Consider the following 19,066-nt stretch of genomic DNA (forward strand, 5'->3'; position numbering starts at 1 on the left):
GTTACAATGATTCTACGTCTCGATTTCCCAATATTACAGCTTATTTTTAGATAGGCAGTGCTTTTATACGTGTGTAGTGGAATTTAGAAATTTACGGATTTTAACGTCAAGTTGGCGCTGCAGTTTTCGTAATTTTTTACAACAAATTTGACATTAGTATGATTTCAAATTTTGGTTTGTAGCTCAATTTATCTATAATGTAATTAAGTTAATTAAAACGCGGGGTGCTACGTAGCCAATTGTATCAGTTCTTACATCCTTCTAAGGTGCTTTTTAGATTGTTTCATTGTATTGAAAATTATCAAATTCAAAAATTCAAAAATTAAATTTTGATTTTCAACTTGCGTAAAATTCATCGTCAGATTCTAAATTTATGTAAAAATGATCATCAGATTCTAAACTTTTGTAAAAATTATGATCATATTCTAAAATTTTGTAAAAATTATGATCATATTCTAACATTCTAAAATTTTGTAAAAATTATGATCATATTCTAAAATTTTGTAAAATTTACCTTCAGAAACTAAATTTCGTAAAAATCATCATCAGATTCTAAACTTTGTAAAAATTATCATCAAATTCTAAAATTTTGTAAAAATTATCTTCAGAGTCTAAAATAAGTAAAAATTATCTTCAGAGTCTTAAATTTGTAAAAATGATCATCAGATAAAAAAAATTTGTAAAAATGATCATCAGATTCTAAATTATTTTTAAAATTATCTTCCGATTCTAAACTTTCGTAAAAATTATCTTCAGATTCTAAACATTCGTAAAAATGATCTTCATATTCTAAACATTCGTAAAAATGATCATCATGTTCTAAACTTCAGTAAAAATTATCACAATATTCTAAACTTCAGTAAAAATTATCACAATATTCTAAACTTTAGTACAAATGGTCATCAGATTCTAAACTTCAGTAAAAATGATCACAATACTCTAAACTTTAGTAAAAATGATCATAAAATTCTAAACTTTAGTAAAAATGATCACAATATTCTAAACTTTAGTAAAAATGATCACCAGATTCTAAATTTTAGTAAAAATGGTAATCACATTCTAAAATTTAGTAAAAATGATCATCAAATTCTAAATTTTAGTAAAAATGATCATCAAATTCTAAACTTTAGTAAAAATGATCATCTTATACTAAATTTTAGTAAAAATGGTAATCAAATTTTAAACTTTAGTAAAAGTGATCATCATATTCTAAATTTTAGTAAACATGGTAATCAAATTCTAAACTTAGTAAAAGTGATCATCATATTCTAAATTTTAGTAAAAATGGTAATCAAATTCTAAACTTTAGTAAAAGTGATCATCATATTCTAAATTTTAGTAAACATGGTAATCAAATTCTAAACTTTAGTAAAAGTGATCATCATATTCTAAATTTTAGTAAACATGGTAATCAAATTCTAAACTTTAGTAAAAGTGATCATCATATTCTAAATTTTAGTAAAAATGGTAATCAAATTCTAAACTTTAGTAAAAGTGATCATCATATTCTAAATTTTAGTAAACATGGTAATCAAATTCTAAACTTTAGTAAAAGTGATCATCATATTCTAAATTTTAGTAAAAATGGTAATAAAATTCTTAAATATAGTAAAAATGGCAATAAAATTATAAACTTTAGTAAAAAATGATCATCAAATTATAAACTTAAGTAAAAAATGATCATCATATTCAAAATTTTAGTATAAATTGTTATCAAATTCTAAAATATGGTAAAAGACCTACAGATGCGCAACAGCGTAGTTACCCTTCTCGTCTTGTTTGAAATTACCCCGGTACGGAGTTCTTTCGCGTATCTTGTCACGATCAGCCTCCGAATCGCGAACAGAAGCGACGTGAGAGCTCGTTAAGAGGTCGTGCCTTTTGAAGACTTTCCTTTTCAACGCCACCACGTTTTTCATCACGCAAAAAATGAACGCGACAAGGATGAAAAGGAAAGGGTGTTTTTTCCCGAATTTGAAAGTGAAAATAACCAGATTTTTCCCTTCTTTATCCTCCTTAAACATTCCTTTAAAAAACATGGAAATATCTCAGTTAGGCGTGCTCGAAAAAAACTAGAAAACTGCGAAAAAAATATTCGTCCGCGTTACGAGTCTAACCCTATTCCCGCTCGCTTTTAAGGGTTTTTAGCCCCGGGGTCTCTAAAGAGAGCTCCCATAAGGAAGCCCCGCGAAAAAGTTCCGAAAATGAACTGTATCTTTTTTCCGGGTTTTCAGAAATAACTGGGTTTCAAACATTCTTTTATTTTAAGATTTTTAACTGAAAAATATCTATGTACGTCTATGATTTTGTTATTTGTCAAAAGAGCTAAATAAGGTTGACAACACATGACTAAAAGAATGTATTCGAGTGAACGGGGAATGGGTGATATCCGGAAAAAAGACCACACCCTTCTGCGTGAAAACCCACCGCTAGGATTGCATGCTGTCTCTACCAGGAATCATTAAAATTTAGGCTATTATCTCTGCTACGTATTCTCTGTTAGCTTAAATATATTCTTGATGGCCGTCAATGAGAATTTTTAAACTAAAAAATTTACTATCTAGTTAGAAAAATATGCCCGTTGATGAGATTACTTTAAAGTCAAAAGAGTAAATATTTTGTTTCCAAAATACGATCAAAAGAGTATCAATTGGTTTCGCTGTAACGGTTAGGCGTAGGCGTTTGTTGTTGATGTTTTAAAGTCACTGAGATAAGCGAAAGTACGTCAACGTCAATACCAATCTTTCGATTTATCGTACGGAATTTTATTACGGAAGGAATTTGATCGATAAAACGGTTTCAATGAAGAAATGATAACGTATTTGATCGCGTCAAACGCGCTAAGCAACTGTCTCCTTCTTCCCAATGAGGCCGACGAACAAACGACGCTAACCGCGAGCCAGTAAGCGCTACAAAGGCCATCGACGCAATCAATAACGGACGACGAAATCCGAGCAAGTTCGGCGCGTACGCAGCGGCAAATTATATAAATAAGACAGCACCCACTTGGCCCATCGCTCTCCGCTTCCTCCGTACATAAAATACACTAACACGGTCGACATAGCGGAGAATGGCGAGTGCTCGTGGTCTAGTATAAATCTAGATTGTGTCTGGGACCCTTATACATAAAATATATCTACATGGAGGATAGGAAGAAACCTTTCGGAGAGATTGGCCCCGTTGCGGAGTGGGGCCAGTGACGAATGGTTTTCAAAAAACATTCGTCTTGATCAAAGAGGTTCCCCCTCGAGTCCCGAAATCCGCGAGAGAAGGAAAATCTTCAAAGGGGTAGTACGCTAGATTTACAGTCCGACGCTTATCTGACGCTACCGTTAAGGGCGAGGAAAGCGGGTGCAGTTTGCGAGTATCCGGCCTAACCCGAACTATCGAGATTAGGGAATGAAGAGACGTATAGCGAGAGACTGAGAGTAGAGGACATTCAGCGACGCGTACCACCGTTTTCGGAGGAGCCCGACCGTACTGAGAAGAACTTCTCCGGGGGCGCCAAAGGCTTCCCTTTCCCGCCGTAATACCGGTACCGTATGGGGGACCCGGCCCGGAGCTCCGAAGCTCGATCGCCCATCGGGTATATATGGGACCAGGAATGAGAAAAAATTCGGGTATAAAGTTCCTCGGACGAGCGCCGTATAGTTCGTATACGTAGGAATCGCGTGAAGGTATGGGATGGACCAGCGGATTCGAAGATTAATGCCCGGAGAAACGGTGGCCAGCGCAGCCTCGCGTGGGACCCCGCCCGGAATAAAGAGAAACGCCGCTACTTTTTCAACTTACACCCGCGTTTACTATTTAGGGAACCGTATGAAATTGTTTCGGCAGTTGTTGATGACCTTCCCATCAATTCCCGTTCAGAGTCCTCATCCGGAAAAATATTCAGGCGTTGTTGGGTCATTTAAATGCGAGCTTAAATCGTTAATTGCTTTAATCGACAGCCAGGGCGATGCGGAGATAGGGCGAAATAAACCCTGACCCCGGGAGAAGTAGGACTAAGAACCCCCCGAAATCTCCAAAATAAGGGGACGAGTCTAGGTATTTCGAGCTGCCTTGGTGCTCAGCATTTTTCGTAGGCCATTGGTTGACCAAGGACATTAGTCGTAAGTTAATAAATTCGAGAAAATCAGTCATGTTAGGATATAAATTAATTAAAAATAATAATAATAATAATAAATTAATTATAAATAAATTAAAAATAATAATAATAATAATAAATTAATTATAAATAAATTAAAAATAATAATAATAATAAATTAATTATAAATAAATTATAAATTATAATTATAAATAATTTAAAAATAATAATTATAAATAAATTAAAAATAAATAATATTAATAATAAATAAATTATAAATTAATTAAAAATAATAATAATAAATTAATTATCAATAAATTAAAAATAATAATAATAAATTAATTATCAATAAATTAAAAATAATAATAATAAATTCATTATAAATATTATAAATAAATTTAAAAATAATAATAATAAATTAATTATCAATAAATTAAAAATAATAATAATAAATTCATTATAAATATTATAAATAAATTTAAAAATAATAATAACAAATAATTTTAAAAATAATAATAATAAATAATTTTAAAAATAATAATAATAAATAATAAATATTTTAAGTTAGAAGAGACCACCTATGTTTTTTTTTTAGTTTTTATGTAGTTTATTTCTCGAAGATCTATTTGATCCGAGATTCGCTCGAAGACCTATCGGTACGAGTTATTAGTAAGTTTTTTTAATTTCTTCAAATTTGTTTAGGATTTAGATATATTATCCCTTTTAATTATGGACTAATCTACTTTTTAGCGTATTTTATCAATAAATATTTTAAGTTATTTTGACTAACCGCTCACTTATGAACAATAATTATGGACTTATGGTCTTTAGGTATTCTTCAAATTAGACCACGACCGACTTGTTTCCTAGCGCCAAATCACGAGAATGAGAGAAGTATTTCGAATCTGGGGTATCCGCCTCCGATACCATTCGATTTAGGAGTGAAAGAGATGAAAAGTTCCTTTGTAGTTGGCCAGTCGTTCCTAAATGATTTGTAGTACAAACGGAGTGACTTCACTGGCTACCCTCCCCTCCGATTCCATTACAGTCATTCTCACTTCTGCCTCCTTGTGTGCCTCAAAAAATAAAAATACTCCTCGAAATAGTGGCGTAAAAAACCAACCAAAAATAATAGCCGTGTCAAGAAAAACGTCGAAAGATAAGTCGCCTTCCAATTTATTGATTACAATTTATTTCTCTTTCTTACTACCTCTTATAAATGAAGGTTGCTGGAAATATACAACTTTCTGAAGGTGAACGTTTGAATGTCACGTGTTTGGATAATTAAATACATTTTGCACAAAAATTTTAAAATAAAAATAAAGGATAAGTAACAACAACGTTTTCTAATTTTAAAAGGATTTTCCAACCCGTTATACGGAATACCCGACAATTTTAGACATTACCTTCGTGACAAACCACTAAGTAGCGCCAAAAATGTTAAACACCGTAGAGGGGAGCTGCCAAATTGTAACCATTTGGTGGGTCTAATATGGACTTATAAGAAAACTATTTAAAGCAAAATTTCTTAAATGTAATGTCAAGTAAGTAAGAAAACTACTTAAAGCAAAATTTCTTAAATGTAATGTCAAGTAGGGAAGAAAACTACTTAAAGCAAAACTACTTGAGTTTTATGTTAAGTAAGCAAGAAAACTACTTAAAGCAAAACTACTTGAATGTAATGTCAAGTAGGTAAGAAAACTTCTTTAAGCAAAACTACCTGAATTTAATCTCGAGTAAGCAAGAAAACTACTGAGAGTAAAACTACTTAAATGTAATGTCAAGTAAGCAAGAAAACTACATAAAGAAAACTACTGGAATATTATATTAAGTAAGCAAGAAAACTACTTAAAGCAAAACTATTTGAATGTAATGTCAAGTAGGTAAGAAAACTACTTAAGGCAAAACTACTTGAATTTAATGTCAAGTAAGCAAGAAAACTACGTAAAAAAACTATATGAATGTAATGTTAAATAAGCAAGAAAACTACTTACAGCGAAACTAATTCAATATAATTTCAAATTGGTAGCAATAACATACCTCAATGGCGTAAAGCGAGAGGGGTTTTCGAGCTAGCCCCACTTGAGCGTAACTTTCACTGTACTAAATCCGCCCTCCCACCCCTTTGGAAATTTTAGTCTGACCCTCCCTTTCTGTATACGACATTGACATAACCCAATATGATATGAAATAGCATATTTGAGGGGCCTGTCAGTTGTAGAATAGCCTCAATGCTTCAATGCTCATAGGACCGATATGTCTACATTTCGCCCTGGCTAAACCGCGATGTTATTAAACGATTTAATATGACAGAAGTGCAGCTAATTATCGATAAGAAACCATGCGTACAAAACCCACTCTTTCAATTCATAGTGAGGGGTAACCATCTTAAAACGGTCACAAAAACAAATCTTACAAACACTTTGACGTAAGTTTTTCTTATTTTCCGGTTTTGTTAGAAACCATTAAGTTCGAGAGATTGCGATAAATTTCGTTATTTTTTCATCAAATTCTTATCAAATTGGTTTCGTAAATTTAACGAATATCGCACCATCCAGCCATCAAGCAATAACCACAGTGGCAATAAATTTCGCTTCTCTTAAAACCGTAGGAAAAATTAAAAATACGAAAATATTCCTTAAGGACGGAATACCGTTGCGGGGCACGAAAAAGTTCAATAGGGAAATATCCGGGGCTCTACGCTATCCTTTAAAATGAAAAACGTTTTTCTTTCCTCGTGGCACGCTGCGTTAGCGGCTAGGCTACTAAAGCCAGGGTGATAAATAATACTTCGTATTTTAGACGACGCCGTAATAATTCAAAATGGAAAAGAGAAAAAAGCTAAGGCCCATCCCCAAAAAAAATCGCATTTACATACATTTTTCCTTTCCTCAGCGCAAACCCTACTGTTTTTATATATTTTTATTATTTTTTTTAGCCTGATCCGGCCCATCCACCTTCAACTCTTATCTAAGCATCGCGCGGAGAAGGGAATTTTTATTCATGATGGTATCAAATTTGTTTACCGGATGGTAGGTTAGTCGAGGAACATTTCGAGATAAATATACAAAAGCAAAGATGACATTTTTCTCTCCCTGTATACGCGGAGGGAGACCAAATAAGAGTGTGACAACGCGGAGTCGGGGTCGTTTCATTACGGGACCCTAAGGTCTCTTCTTAGTACTTGTCCGTTGTCAGTTGACATACTTAAGGCGACTTAGTTTTCGCACGCGAAAACCGCATTCCTTCACTCGGTTGAGGACAAATAGGGAAAAAAGTCGACGCTATCTTTCGCTTTGGTCGGTGGTGAACTTCGAACACGGCCGCGAGCTCATAAACGGGCCAAAGTGTATTCGCTGTCACATTTGATGTATAGTCGTCCTAAGGAACTTGCCAAAGCGGCGCAACAACTATTTTTCTCCGCTACAGCGTCTAATAGCGCTTTCCTCAGGGGTGCCGCGCCTTTCAATATACACGATGTAACTGTATAATACTGTCGCGAAGAGACTCCGTATTTGGGATGGAATATAAATTAATTCTACTGTCTTCCGGGGCGGAGGGGCGCGTGGGAGGCGAGCGTATGGCGAGAATGAGTGATTGGTGTATCACTAGTCGTTTATCCATCCGGGCGCGAGCTTCGTCCGTTACCCGAGCGAGAGTAAATAGGCGCTTTATTTTTTACGCAAACCGTGTCAGAAACAATTGACCGAGACGTGATGCATGACGATACTAGTTGGGCTCGAACATCGGGAAGCCCTCGATTACGGCGCCCCAGCACCGCCAAAGAAAGGTATTTACTCGGGCTCGCCACCACGGAAGGAACAAAAATGCTCTTTGCTTATATCGCCCGTTTCTTCGAAATTTCCGTAACCTCTTGACCTCTTAAAGTAAACGGTAGGGGAGGAATCTAGTCACACTTTACTAATAAAATTGATATATGCCAATGACTACCATTAGCGGTATGTTGAAAGTACGTACTGTACAAGGAACTGCGCGAGCATTCTGTATCTCAAGGTTGACCAAATTGCCAACTTGAAAGATCATCATTTTGAAGTTCCAGATGTTTATAGTAATTATTTTAATTTTAAGATTTTAGTAAATTTTCGAGATAGTTATTTTGAATTTCGAGATGACCATTTGGGCACACCTGCCGTATCTATGAGGGTAAATTCTTTAAGAACCATGCAGCTAGGAGCAACAAACACAAGGAGAACGCAGCTAGCCTTTAAACAGGCTAAAGCAGGGTTGTGTACAAATTTCATTGGACGAGCGTCACGAGCCTTTACGCTGAGCATTTTACGGGTGGGGGAAGGCAATTTCCGAATTTTCCCCTTCCGACGGAAGCACGCGCTAAAGCGTCTAACCAATGAAAAATGTACATAAGAAAATACACGACATTTGATGGGTTGCGTTCTCCTTTTGTGGGGTGCTGTGTTTGTTGCTCCTACACTCTAAGAAATTGGGCTGTTGATTGAACTTGATTCAAACCGTTTTAACACTATTTGTACACTTTTTCATGAGCCGAAATTTGACACTGCTAAGGGCGTTTTATTACACAAATCAAACCCCGTATTAACACCTTCAAGATTTTTGTCTTAAAAATACGGTGTAAAAAATGAGATTTAAAACTCCTTTTCCACACTATTTAAACACTGTTTTATCATTCTTTGTTTGTGACACAAAATATTTCCAATAACCGTGTAATAACACACCTTTAAATAGTCATTTTGCAACGTGTAAGCTTTAAATCACACCTTTAAAGGTATGAATACACCCATTTCAAGAGTAAAATCACACCCGTGAAGGAGTTAAAAGTAACCTTTAGAGTTGTAAATAAGACTTTTAAAGGTGTAAAATCAGACTTTTAAAGGTGTAAAATCACTTGGTAAGAGATAAATAACACCTATAAAGGTGTTAAAATGCCTTTTTGAAAGGTACATTCCACCTACAAGAGCTCAATAACAATTTTAATGGTGTTACTATGTCATTTTTGTAGTGTTCTAAAAACCTTTAATTAGTTAAAAAACCATAGAAAAAAGTGTTGCAGTTTACAGCACGACAAACCGGGCGAAGCGGTAAAATTATGCAGACAATTTCCAAAAACGTTAACTATAACTATAGCAACGCCACAACGACCATGCTTTGCCTAAGACGTAATTTTAACTGCGACAAAGAGCAATAATGCCCGGGTGTTTTATACCGAAAACCAAGCGTGACAAAAAGTATACTTATCTGCTAAAAAACAGAAGGACAGAGAGATAAAATATGCATAAAAAACTACTGATTATTGATAGCTTAAGAACAAAAAATGCCTTCATCTCATTTTTCTTAAGTGATCAACCTCGATGAAAATATTACTTAAGGCGTAATGGCTGATCGTCTCGGACCAGGTCTGTTGTATAGAATTCACGGATGTTGATATGCTTTGCGCGATGGTGAAATTCGGGGTTATGGATCATTTCATTGGCCCAGGCGTTGTAGATTTAATATTGTTATTTAACTATTAAAAATGGCGTATTAAAACTTTTAAAGGTGTGATTTCACTCTTAATAAAGGGATTATTAACACTTTTAAAGGTATGATTTAACTCTAACAAAAGGGCGTATTAACACTTTTAAAGGTGTGATTTCACTCTAACAAAAGGGCGTATTAACACTTTTAAAGGTATGATTTAACTCTAACAAAAGGGCGTATTAACACTTTTAAAGGTGTGATTTCACTCTAACAAAAGGGCGTATTAACACTTTTAAAGGTGTGATTTCACTCTAACAAAAGGGCGTATTAACACTTTTAAAGGTGTGATTTCAACCTTATCAAATTGAGTGGAAATGGTGTTTGAACGGTGTGAAATGAATCCCAATTTCTTGGAATGTTTATCTTATTTAAACATTTGTATAGTGTTGTCACACTCTTTTTACACCTTTAAAAAGTTGCTCCGTTTTGGAAGTGTTAAAACGGTGTGAACGAGGTGTAACACTTTCTTAACACCTTTTAAACACCCCTATTTCTTAGAGTGTAGCTTGCAGTATATAGCTGCTGTACAAAAACACACCTAAGTACAAATCAAGCGTTCCTTTCAACTTGGTCAAAGTGCATTTTCAAAAAGTTCAAACTGGTTACAAATTTATAACTTTCAGAAGCCATTTCATAAAAATATAATGAATTTTCCAAATCCAAATTGATGGTTGCTGGGCCGATTTCGAAATGAGAAAATCGCGGTATAGGGCTATCTTAACAACGACACGTTCCCATTGAATCGGAAATTTAGAGTCGCTACTCGGAAGGGCGCAGGAAACGGGACCATTTACCGTTAAAAGGTTAAGAACGGCTGAAGCGAGAACGTAAACCGTCGCCGGGGGCTTTAAGGAAAAGAATGGAATCACCATCGGACGGCCATTTTCGGAGGGAACCGCCCGAAGAAAGAAAGCGTAGCAGAAGGGCTTAAAGCCCCGCCCGCCCCCCTCCAAAGCGCCTCCAACGCGCCTCCAACGCGCCGCCGGTAATAGCAATCGATGATAACCCAATGGCACTTAAGGAACGACGAACAACACAAACAACCGAAATAATAAAAAACACACATATAGAAAGCGAAAGACGGACAACGGGAAGAAAAGGGCCGAACAGAGGCGCAAAAAACTATCTCTACGAGAGCGAGGCTTTGGCGTCACAAAAGGATGGCTCAATGGCCGAGTGGCCAGAAAATCTCATTCAAAGCCCTTCATCCATACGCGTTTCCCAGCAGACACTTCGCCACTGCGGGATCAGAGTGTTAGTTGCCCTATACACGGATATAGTCGCGGACTGTGGACGGCGAATCAAACGCCAACTGTTAACGTCCAAATCCCGACTCTCACCAAACAATTCCGAAATGCGCCATCCAGGGACGAAGCATTCTATCGAAGGACCAGCCTTGAGTAATACATTGTAGAGCGATATATAACTTTTAAATTATCAGGCTCAAAGATCCAGAATAATCAGGTTCGAAGATTGAAAATTGTCAGCCTTGATTATTCAAAATTATTAGCCTTAGAAATTTAAATCTTATTAGCTTTAAAAATTTATATTATTAGTCTCAAATTTTTGAAAATTATTAGCCTTAGAAATTTAAATCTTATTAGCTTTAAAAATTTATATTATTAGTCTCAAATATTGAAAATTATCAGCCTTATCCCAAATATTCTAAATAATAATTCCAAAATATTCAAATTTATCGTACCCAAATATTCACAATGATAATTCCCAAATATTCAAAATAATCTTTCCCAAATATTCAAAATGATCATCTCCCAAATATTCAAAATAATCTTTCCCAAATATTCAAAATGATCGTCTCCCAAATATTCAAAATAATCTTTCCCAAATATTCAAAATAATCATTCCAAAATATTCAAAATGATAATTCCAAAATATTCAAAATTAAATATTCTAAATAATCATTCGCAAATATACACAATAACTTTCAAATTCCCAAATATTCAAAATGATCATTCCCAAGTATTCAAAATAATAATCCCCAAATATTCCAAATTATCATCCCCAAATATTCCAAATTATCATTCCCAAATATTCCAAATTATCATTCCCAAATATACACAATGATCATTCCCGAATATTCAAAATAATCTTTCCCAAACATTCAAAATGATCATCTCCCAAATATTCAAAATAATCTTTCCCAAATATTCAAAATGATCGTCTCCCAAATATTCAAAATAATCTTTCCCAAATATTCAAAATAATCTTTCCCAAATATTCAAAATAATCATTCCAAAATATTCAAAATGATCATTCCAAAATATTCAAAATTAAATATTCTAAATAATCATTCGCAAATATACACAATAACTTTCAAATTCCCAAATATTCAAAATGATCATTCCCAAGTGTTCAAAATAATAGTCCCCAAATATTCCAAATTATCATTCTCAAATATTCCTAATTATCATCCCCAAATATTCCAAATTATATCATTCCCAAATTTACGCAATGATCATTCCCGAATATTCAATATGATCATTCCCAAATATTCAAATTTATCGTTCCCAAATATTCACAATGATAATTCCCAAATATTCAAAATAATCTTTCCCAAATATTCAAAATGATCATCTCCCAAATATTCAAAATTATCGTTCCAAATATTCAAAATAATCTTTCCCAAATATTCAAAATAATCATTCCAAAATATTCAAAATGATAATTCCAAAATATTCAAAATTAAATATTCTAAATAATCATTCGCAAATATACACAATAACTTTCAAATTCCCAAATATTCAAAATGATCATTCCCAAGTATTCAAAATAATAATCCCCAAATATTCCAAATTATCATCCCCAAATATTCCAAATTATCATTCCCAAATATTCCAAATTATCATTCCCAAATATACACAATGATCATTCCCAAATATTCAAAATAATCTTTCCCAAATATTCAAAATGATCGTCTCCCAAATATTCAAAATAATCTTTCCCAAATATTCAAAATAATCATTCCAAAATATTCAAAATGATAATTCCAAAATATTCAAAATTAAATATTCTAAATAATCATTCGCAAATATACACAATAACTTTAAAATTCCCAAATATTCAAAATGATCATTCCCAAGTATTCAAAATAATAATCCCCAAATATTCCAAATTATCATCCCCAAATATTCCAAATTATCATTCCCAAATATTCCAAATTATCATTCCCAAATATACACAATGATCATTCCCGAATATTCAAAATAATCTTTCCCAAATATTCAAAATGATCATCTCCCAAATATTCAAAATAATCTTTCCCAAATATTCAAAATGATCGTCTCCCAAATATTCAAAATAATCTTTCCCAAATATTCAAAATAATCTTTCCCAAATATTCAAAATAATCATTCCAAAATATTCAAAATGATCATTCCAAAATATTCAAAATTAAATATTCTAAATAATCATTCGCAAATATACACAATAACTTTCAAATTCCCAAATATTCAAAATGATCATTCCCAAGTGTTCAAAATAATAATCCCCAAATATTCCAAATTATCATTCTCAAATATTCCTAATTATCATCCCCAAATATTCCAAATTATATCATTCCCAAATTTACACAATGATCATTCCCGAATATTCAATATGATCATTCCCAAATATTCAAATTTATCGTTCCCAAATATTCACAATGATAATTCCCAAATATTCAAAATAATCTTTCCCAAATATTCAAAATGATCATCTCCCAAATATTCAAAATTATCGTTCCAAATATTCAAAATAATCAACCGTGAAAATTCATTACTGTCATGCTTAAACATGGAAAATTATCAGCCCTAAAACTTTAAAATTATCATGCTCAAAGAATTAACTTCATCAAGCATTCAAGTTCGAAAGTTATCGTATTTCAATTCCTAAATTAGCTATTTTTCAAGATAATGAAAAAATAGTAAGGAAATACACATTGAAAATTTTCCAAATTAATAAAGAGAAAAATAAGGTGATGAAGTCCCACTACAGAGTAATATGTCCATACGGCAATCAAAGTCTTAAAGCAATCTCAGCTGTCGCGTTAGATAGTTGCGGGTGACTGGGCGGTGCGGGACTGCTATAGCTCGATTTCTAAATGAGTATTCCTTTGATCGAGGGCCATCTCCAACGGGGTACTTTATCCCATTGGATATACCCGTTGATTATACAGCCTATATATACCTTGGACCGTAAAAATGGCCCAAGTAGAAGGCTCTACAATACGGGAACGAAAAAAGACGAAGCCAAATCTTGTGGAGCGTAACTAGATTCGAGGTGTTCGAGAAAGAGTCGAGTTAGCGCCTTATTAGAGCGAGAATGATAGGGCCTATATAAAATGAAAGGAGGCCGGCAGAGCGAAAATCGAGTTGGAAGCAACAGCGGCGCCCCCTAGCTCCGGTTTTTGCCCAAAATCTAATTACTAATTCATTCCATATCCTGATCGAAATCAGATCCTCGTTGGCCGTACGCCCAAAGGTCAGCTGTTGGCCCGTTATCAATTAAGCAAATCTGCTTATTCGAGGGTCGAAACGATGAATTTTTCAATCGCGTCCATCAATTAAGCGTAGTTTATTCACTAGAATGTGCTTGTTCAAAGAGCCGAAGTCTATGCGATATTTTGCGAGTGAATTTGTGCCCAAAACTAGTCTCTATGAAGCGAAATTCTGTAAAACTTTTAGGGAGAAAAATCTAATATATATATCGATTTTTCAAATTATTTATTTGGTTAGGAACTCGTCAATTTAAAATAAGATGATAATATTAGCGAATAAGTAGATTAGTCCATTAAGAAAAGGGATAATAAAGCTAAACCCTAAACAAATTCGAAGAAATTTAAAAACTTACTAATAGCTCAAAAAGACGCGTAACTCGGACCAAATTGATCTTCGAGTGGAAAATTAAATTAAATAAAATAGCCAGAAATTCCAACGGTAGACCGGTTTCGTCCTATTTGGGAAAGCCGAATAGGGGGAGAGTGGTGGAGATTAGTATATACGCAATGTTAAGTTAAAAGGAACCACCTATGGACTGCATTGTAAAGGATGATAAATTTAGCGAATAAGGAGATTAGTCAATTATGGACTAATCTACTTAACTTCCTTAATTTAAATTTATTTAAAATAGTCCAGGGATACAATTTAACCAAATTGGCATTTTTTGGCCAATGTGTTCGCAAAAGTTAGTTCGACGGCTAATTCAAAGGGGGTAAACCAGCTCGTACTTTTCTGATATCTCACTATATTCAGATAGCTGACTTCTGCAAAGCAAATCAAATCTGTGATATGTGCTCACAATATGAAATCTAGGAGCAACAAACACAAGGAGAACGCAGCTAGCGTTTAAACACGCTAACGCTGTGTTGTGTACAAATTTCATTGGACTAGCCTCTACGCTGAACGTTTTACGGAAAAGGGGAAGACAATTTCCGAATTTTCCCCTTCCGACGGCAGCAGGCGCTAAAGCGTCTAGCCAATGAAAACTGTACGCAAGAAAATCCCCGACTTTTGACGGGTTGCGTTCTCCTTGTGTGGGGTGCTGTGTTTCTTGCTTCTAGATGAAATCAACATAGTTTTGGGTTTAAACTATCTATTTTGCATTTTGTTCCATAACAACTGATATGATTATAAGACCCTGGGAGTAATACTTTTCAAATGGGCCAAGTAAAAAATTTAAATTAACTAAATAAATAATATAATTACATTTAAATATATGTTTACTTGGGACAGAAAATTTGGGTATGTAGCGTAATTACTAGAAACGAGACTAGGTATCGCTGCGGCTATAGCCAATTTAATTGGAAGTCTCTAACATTAAAAGCGTCTGCTTATACCCAACATCCTAGTTTTCAACGGCAACCGAAAGAGGGCGTAGCAATAATTTTCGATATTAGCTTATAAAACTTTAAAGAAAATCGATTAGGTTAGAAATTACAGGATTGAATTACGGGATAGGTCTAAGAAATAGAATTAATGGGACCTTTTCATTCATATTATTGAAAAATGTAAGATAAAAAATGAAAAATGTTGAAGCCGATTATTAATTATTAAGTAGAAAAACTTGACCGTGTTAAATTACCGATTGAGTTCCTTTTATAAAACCGAAAAAAGATCGTAAAATATAGGAAATAAGAGAAAACGAAAGAATCCACGCAAAAAGGTGTAATCCCCATTAAATAACCCATTAAAAATACCGTCATTCAGCCGACAAATGAAACAAAGGGCACGTCCGTTACACATTCCCGAAGAATTCCCCCTTTCGCAAATGTACCTCTTTTCGATGGAAGAATGTAGAAACGGATAGAAAAAATAGCGTCAGTCTGCCGAAGAAACGAGCCGAGGAACATTACTTCTAAGATGAAAGAAAAGCGACTAGAATGACGGAACGTTTATTAAACGATTACTGTCTCTCGCAAATGTCTCGGACAAAATATTTCGGGTACTGAGACGCTAGTACAAAGACCGTTCTCTCCGAGACGAGATCGCGCGGCCAAACTACAGTTCGACTAAAACGGTACAAACTTTACCGGCAGTCATGGCGGCGAAAGGAGAACCGAGAAACCTTATAGGATTATGAATATAAAGAAACGGGTTTCTACAATCGAGGCCGCATTCCGGGGATGGAGCGGCAAAGCCATAAATGTCCGTGGAACGAGAAGCCAACGTAGCGCCCAAATATTCATCATTTTTACGGTTTCCGACGGCCATTGTCGTTTGAGACAGAAAGGACTCGACCGGACAGTAATCACCCTGAAGGACGCCGTCTCACTTGTTGACTCGTTCTTGACTAATGGGTGCCTCCGTCCGAAGAATGACTGCAGTCTGTACTTTCTCTCATTAAGAATTTGCGGACTAACTAAACGATAAGCTCTCCTCCTGTTTCCTCTGAAAAAAGTAACAATACCGTACCACCCCTTCATTAGCGAGGATTATTATTTCCATTTTTCACGGCCTTCCGGAAATATTAAAATATTACTCCATTATCCGTGGAATCGCTAAAAGCTTCCACGCGAACCAAAGATGAAAGGGAAGTCCGCATTTAGGGGACATTTTTTTCCCTCTTTGTTCTTGAAACTGCCGTATTTAATCAGAGACAGTCATTATTACAAAATATTTGTCTCTCCATTATGCATTAACGGGTTAATTAATTTTGAAATTTAATTGAAACCGGTCATATTCTAATAATACCAGTTAATGTTTAATAGTAAAATCTTAATGTATTTATTTATAAGAAATATTAAGTTAATAAGAACCACCATAAGTGTATAATATTGTTACATAAGTGACACTTCCTATATTCTTCACATGCAAAAGTTTCACAAGACAGACTGCATTACGCGCTTCATCACAGTTTTGGGTCCACTTGCTAACGCGTCAGACGTAGCCTTTGGCAGCGCCTCGCTTGGGGGAGATTTTCTTAACTAAATAAAATACATAGTTTGCATCCCTACGTCATCAATGACGCAGTTCGAAGTATAGATAGATCCACCGAGAATAAATATGTAATTTACTCAAGAATGAACGGTACGATGTCACCGTTTTGCTGGTGTAGATTTCTCAAGGGTTAACAGTTTCAATTGTCTGTTTGTGGATTTTAATTATTTTTAAATGATTAAGAATTAAGTTTAACGTTAAAATGGTTAACTGCCGAGTTAAAATTGTTCGAGTAGTTCCATTAGAAAGGGAGACCGAAAATTGTCATTTTATTCAATACCGAAGGTAATTGTAAAAGAGATCACCACAAAGGCCTAATTTGATAAATTTTGCTAACTTCTTTTCTTAGATATTGCTGTCGTTATTTGCTATTTTATTTAAATAACCCGGGTTTAAAATCCTATCTGAGTTTTCTTAAGGCCCTTAACGATATTAATTTCAAAATTTGAAAGTATAAATCTAATTTTCGTACGTTTTGTCGCTTTGATGAGATTACCAACAAAATGGTTACCTATTTTGTAGCTACGCGCGAAATGGTTTCAAATTTTCCAAGGAGACCATAGGCCCCTCGCTTAGGTGCAAACTATGTATAGCCATAAATTCCAACGGTAGACCGGTTTCGTCCTATTTGGGACTCGTCAGTACCGTGCGGGAAATCTGGCTCACGACTATTACACCGAAAAGATACACTAAGCCTAAACGTTAAAAATTTCAAAACGCGTTGCGTAGCAACGGAAATTCGAATAATAATAATAATATTTTATTATTTATTTAGGTAGCGTGACTAGGTAGGTAAGATTTTTACGATGGCTCCCAATTCCCTTTACAAAAATTAAATCAGTTTTGAATCTGATTGGTTCTCTGAAACGTACGTCTTTTGATGCCGGTGACGTGTTTCCTCCCATCATCGCGTGTCGGGGGGTAATTCGACTAAGATTCCCATAGATCGTTTCAACATCTTGGTAAGACCTACTGTTGGCCGATGTGTCAAATCGGTATCAATATTTAGCGAAAATAATTGACCATGCACCCAATTTTAGCCGTGTTGAATACTAATTAATTAGCTATCACAAAATGAACATTTATCTATCGTCATAAGAAAAACAGTGTGTTTTAAATATCGGTAAAGGTCGTATTTTAGACGCGAGTCGATAAATCGGTAAAACTCGCGATATCGGTAACCGATCTTTTATCGATTTTTGCTCCTCACCTAATCATTATCTATAACGCGTATTTTCAAGAACGTGTTTAGCTCACCGAGAACCTACAACTCATCCGGTTTACGGAACCAAGGAACAATAGGCCGTGGTACTACCTATATATACCTTACTAAAATTCCCAATTCAATTGAAATAATAACGCCATCTATTGGGTACTTGTTTTTAAAATATTTAATTTTAAAAACATTATTTTATGGTTAACGACTGATTAAATGAATCAAATTCAGCTTTTATTAAAGTTTCACGACATTAATTAAACTTTACTGAAACTAATTACACTCGTTTTCCCGAATCACCGATACTAGATGGAGCTATACAATTAAGAAAATGGAGGGTGTCCTTAAGAGATGAGCTTAACAGTAGATCATATAGTAGTGTTTATCAATAGCCTATTTCTTGGCGACTTGGGTAGGTGGGCAAAAGGAAAACAAGGAAATTGTTTACGTAAAAGGGGGTTTAGTTTTAGGTAATTTCTATATTAAATTAGATATAAATTAAATCACGTGAATAAATGATAAAATATCCTAAAACGTTGGCCGTTATTAATGAAATACTACAATCGTAGATATCTCGTAAAAATTGCACGACTCAATACAATCAAGCGAGGCGGGAATTGGCCTTCTAGCACCCCTCCATGGGGCTCTAGCGTCGTATTGGGACGACTAAAGGCTGGTTTTCACTAGGACGGAAACGCGATAACGGCGAGGGTGGACGCAAAAATATGGTATTAGGCCTAACGGGGATTTTTTGCGTCGAAGCTAACCGTCGTGGCGTTTTTGGCCTAGTGAAAACTGGGCCTAAGTCGGGGAGTT

At 34.7% G+C, this 19,066-nt stretch overlaps 1 protein-coding gene across 4 annotated transcripts in view; it reads right to left on the minus strand.

Moving 5' to 3' along the window:
- The window catches only part of LOC149922090 (neuronal acetylcholine receptor subunit alpha-7-like), a 176,221-nt gene that overhangs the window by 71,965 nt on the left and 85,190 nt on the right, over positions 1-19,066 (minus strand). The window contains exon 1 of one of the 4 annotated variants that reach the window (XM_090162533.1): positions 1,744-1,821. The exons of the other annotated variants lie outside the window; for them this stretch is intronic. The gene's annotated coding sequence lies outside the window, so the exon portion shown is untranslated. Of the gene's footprint in view, positions 1-1,743; positions 1,822-19,066 lie in introns of those variants that run through there. 4 annotated transcript variants of the gene reach the window in all.

This window comes from Leiobunum rupestre, chromosome 11 (genome assembly GCF_980474605.1).
Source record: "Leiobunum rupestre chromosome 11, qqLeiRupe1.1.hap1, whole genome shotgun sequence".
In the NCBI taxonomy this organism is placed as follows: domain Eukaryota; kingdom Metazoa; phylum Arthropoda; class Arachnida; order Opiliones; family Sclerosomatidae; genus Leiobunum; species Leiobunum rupestre.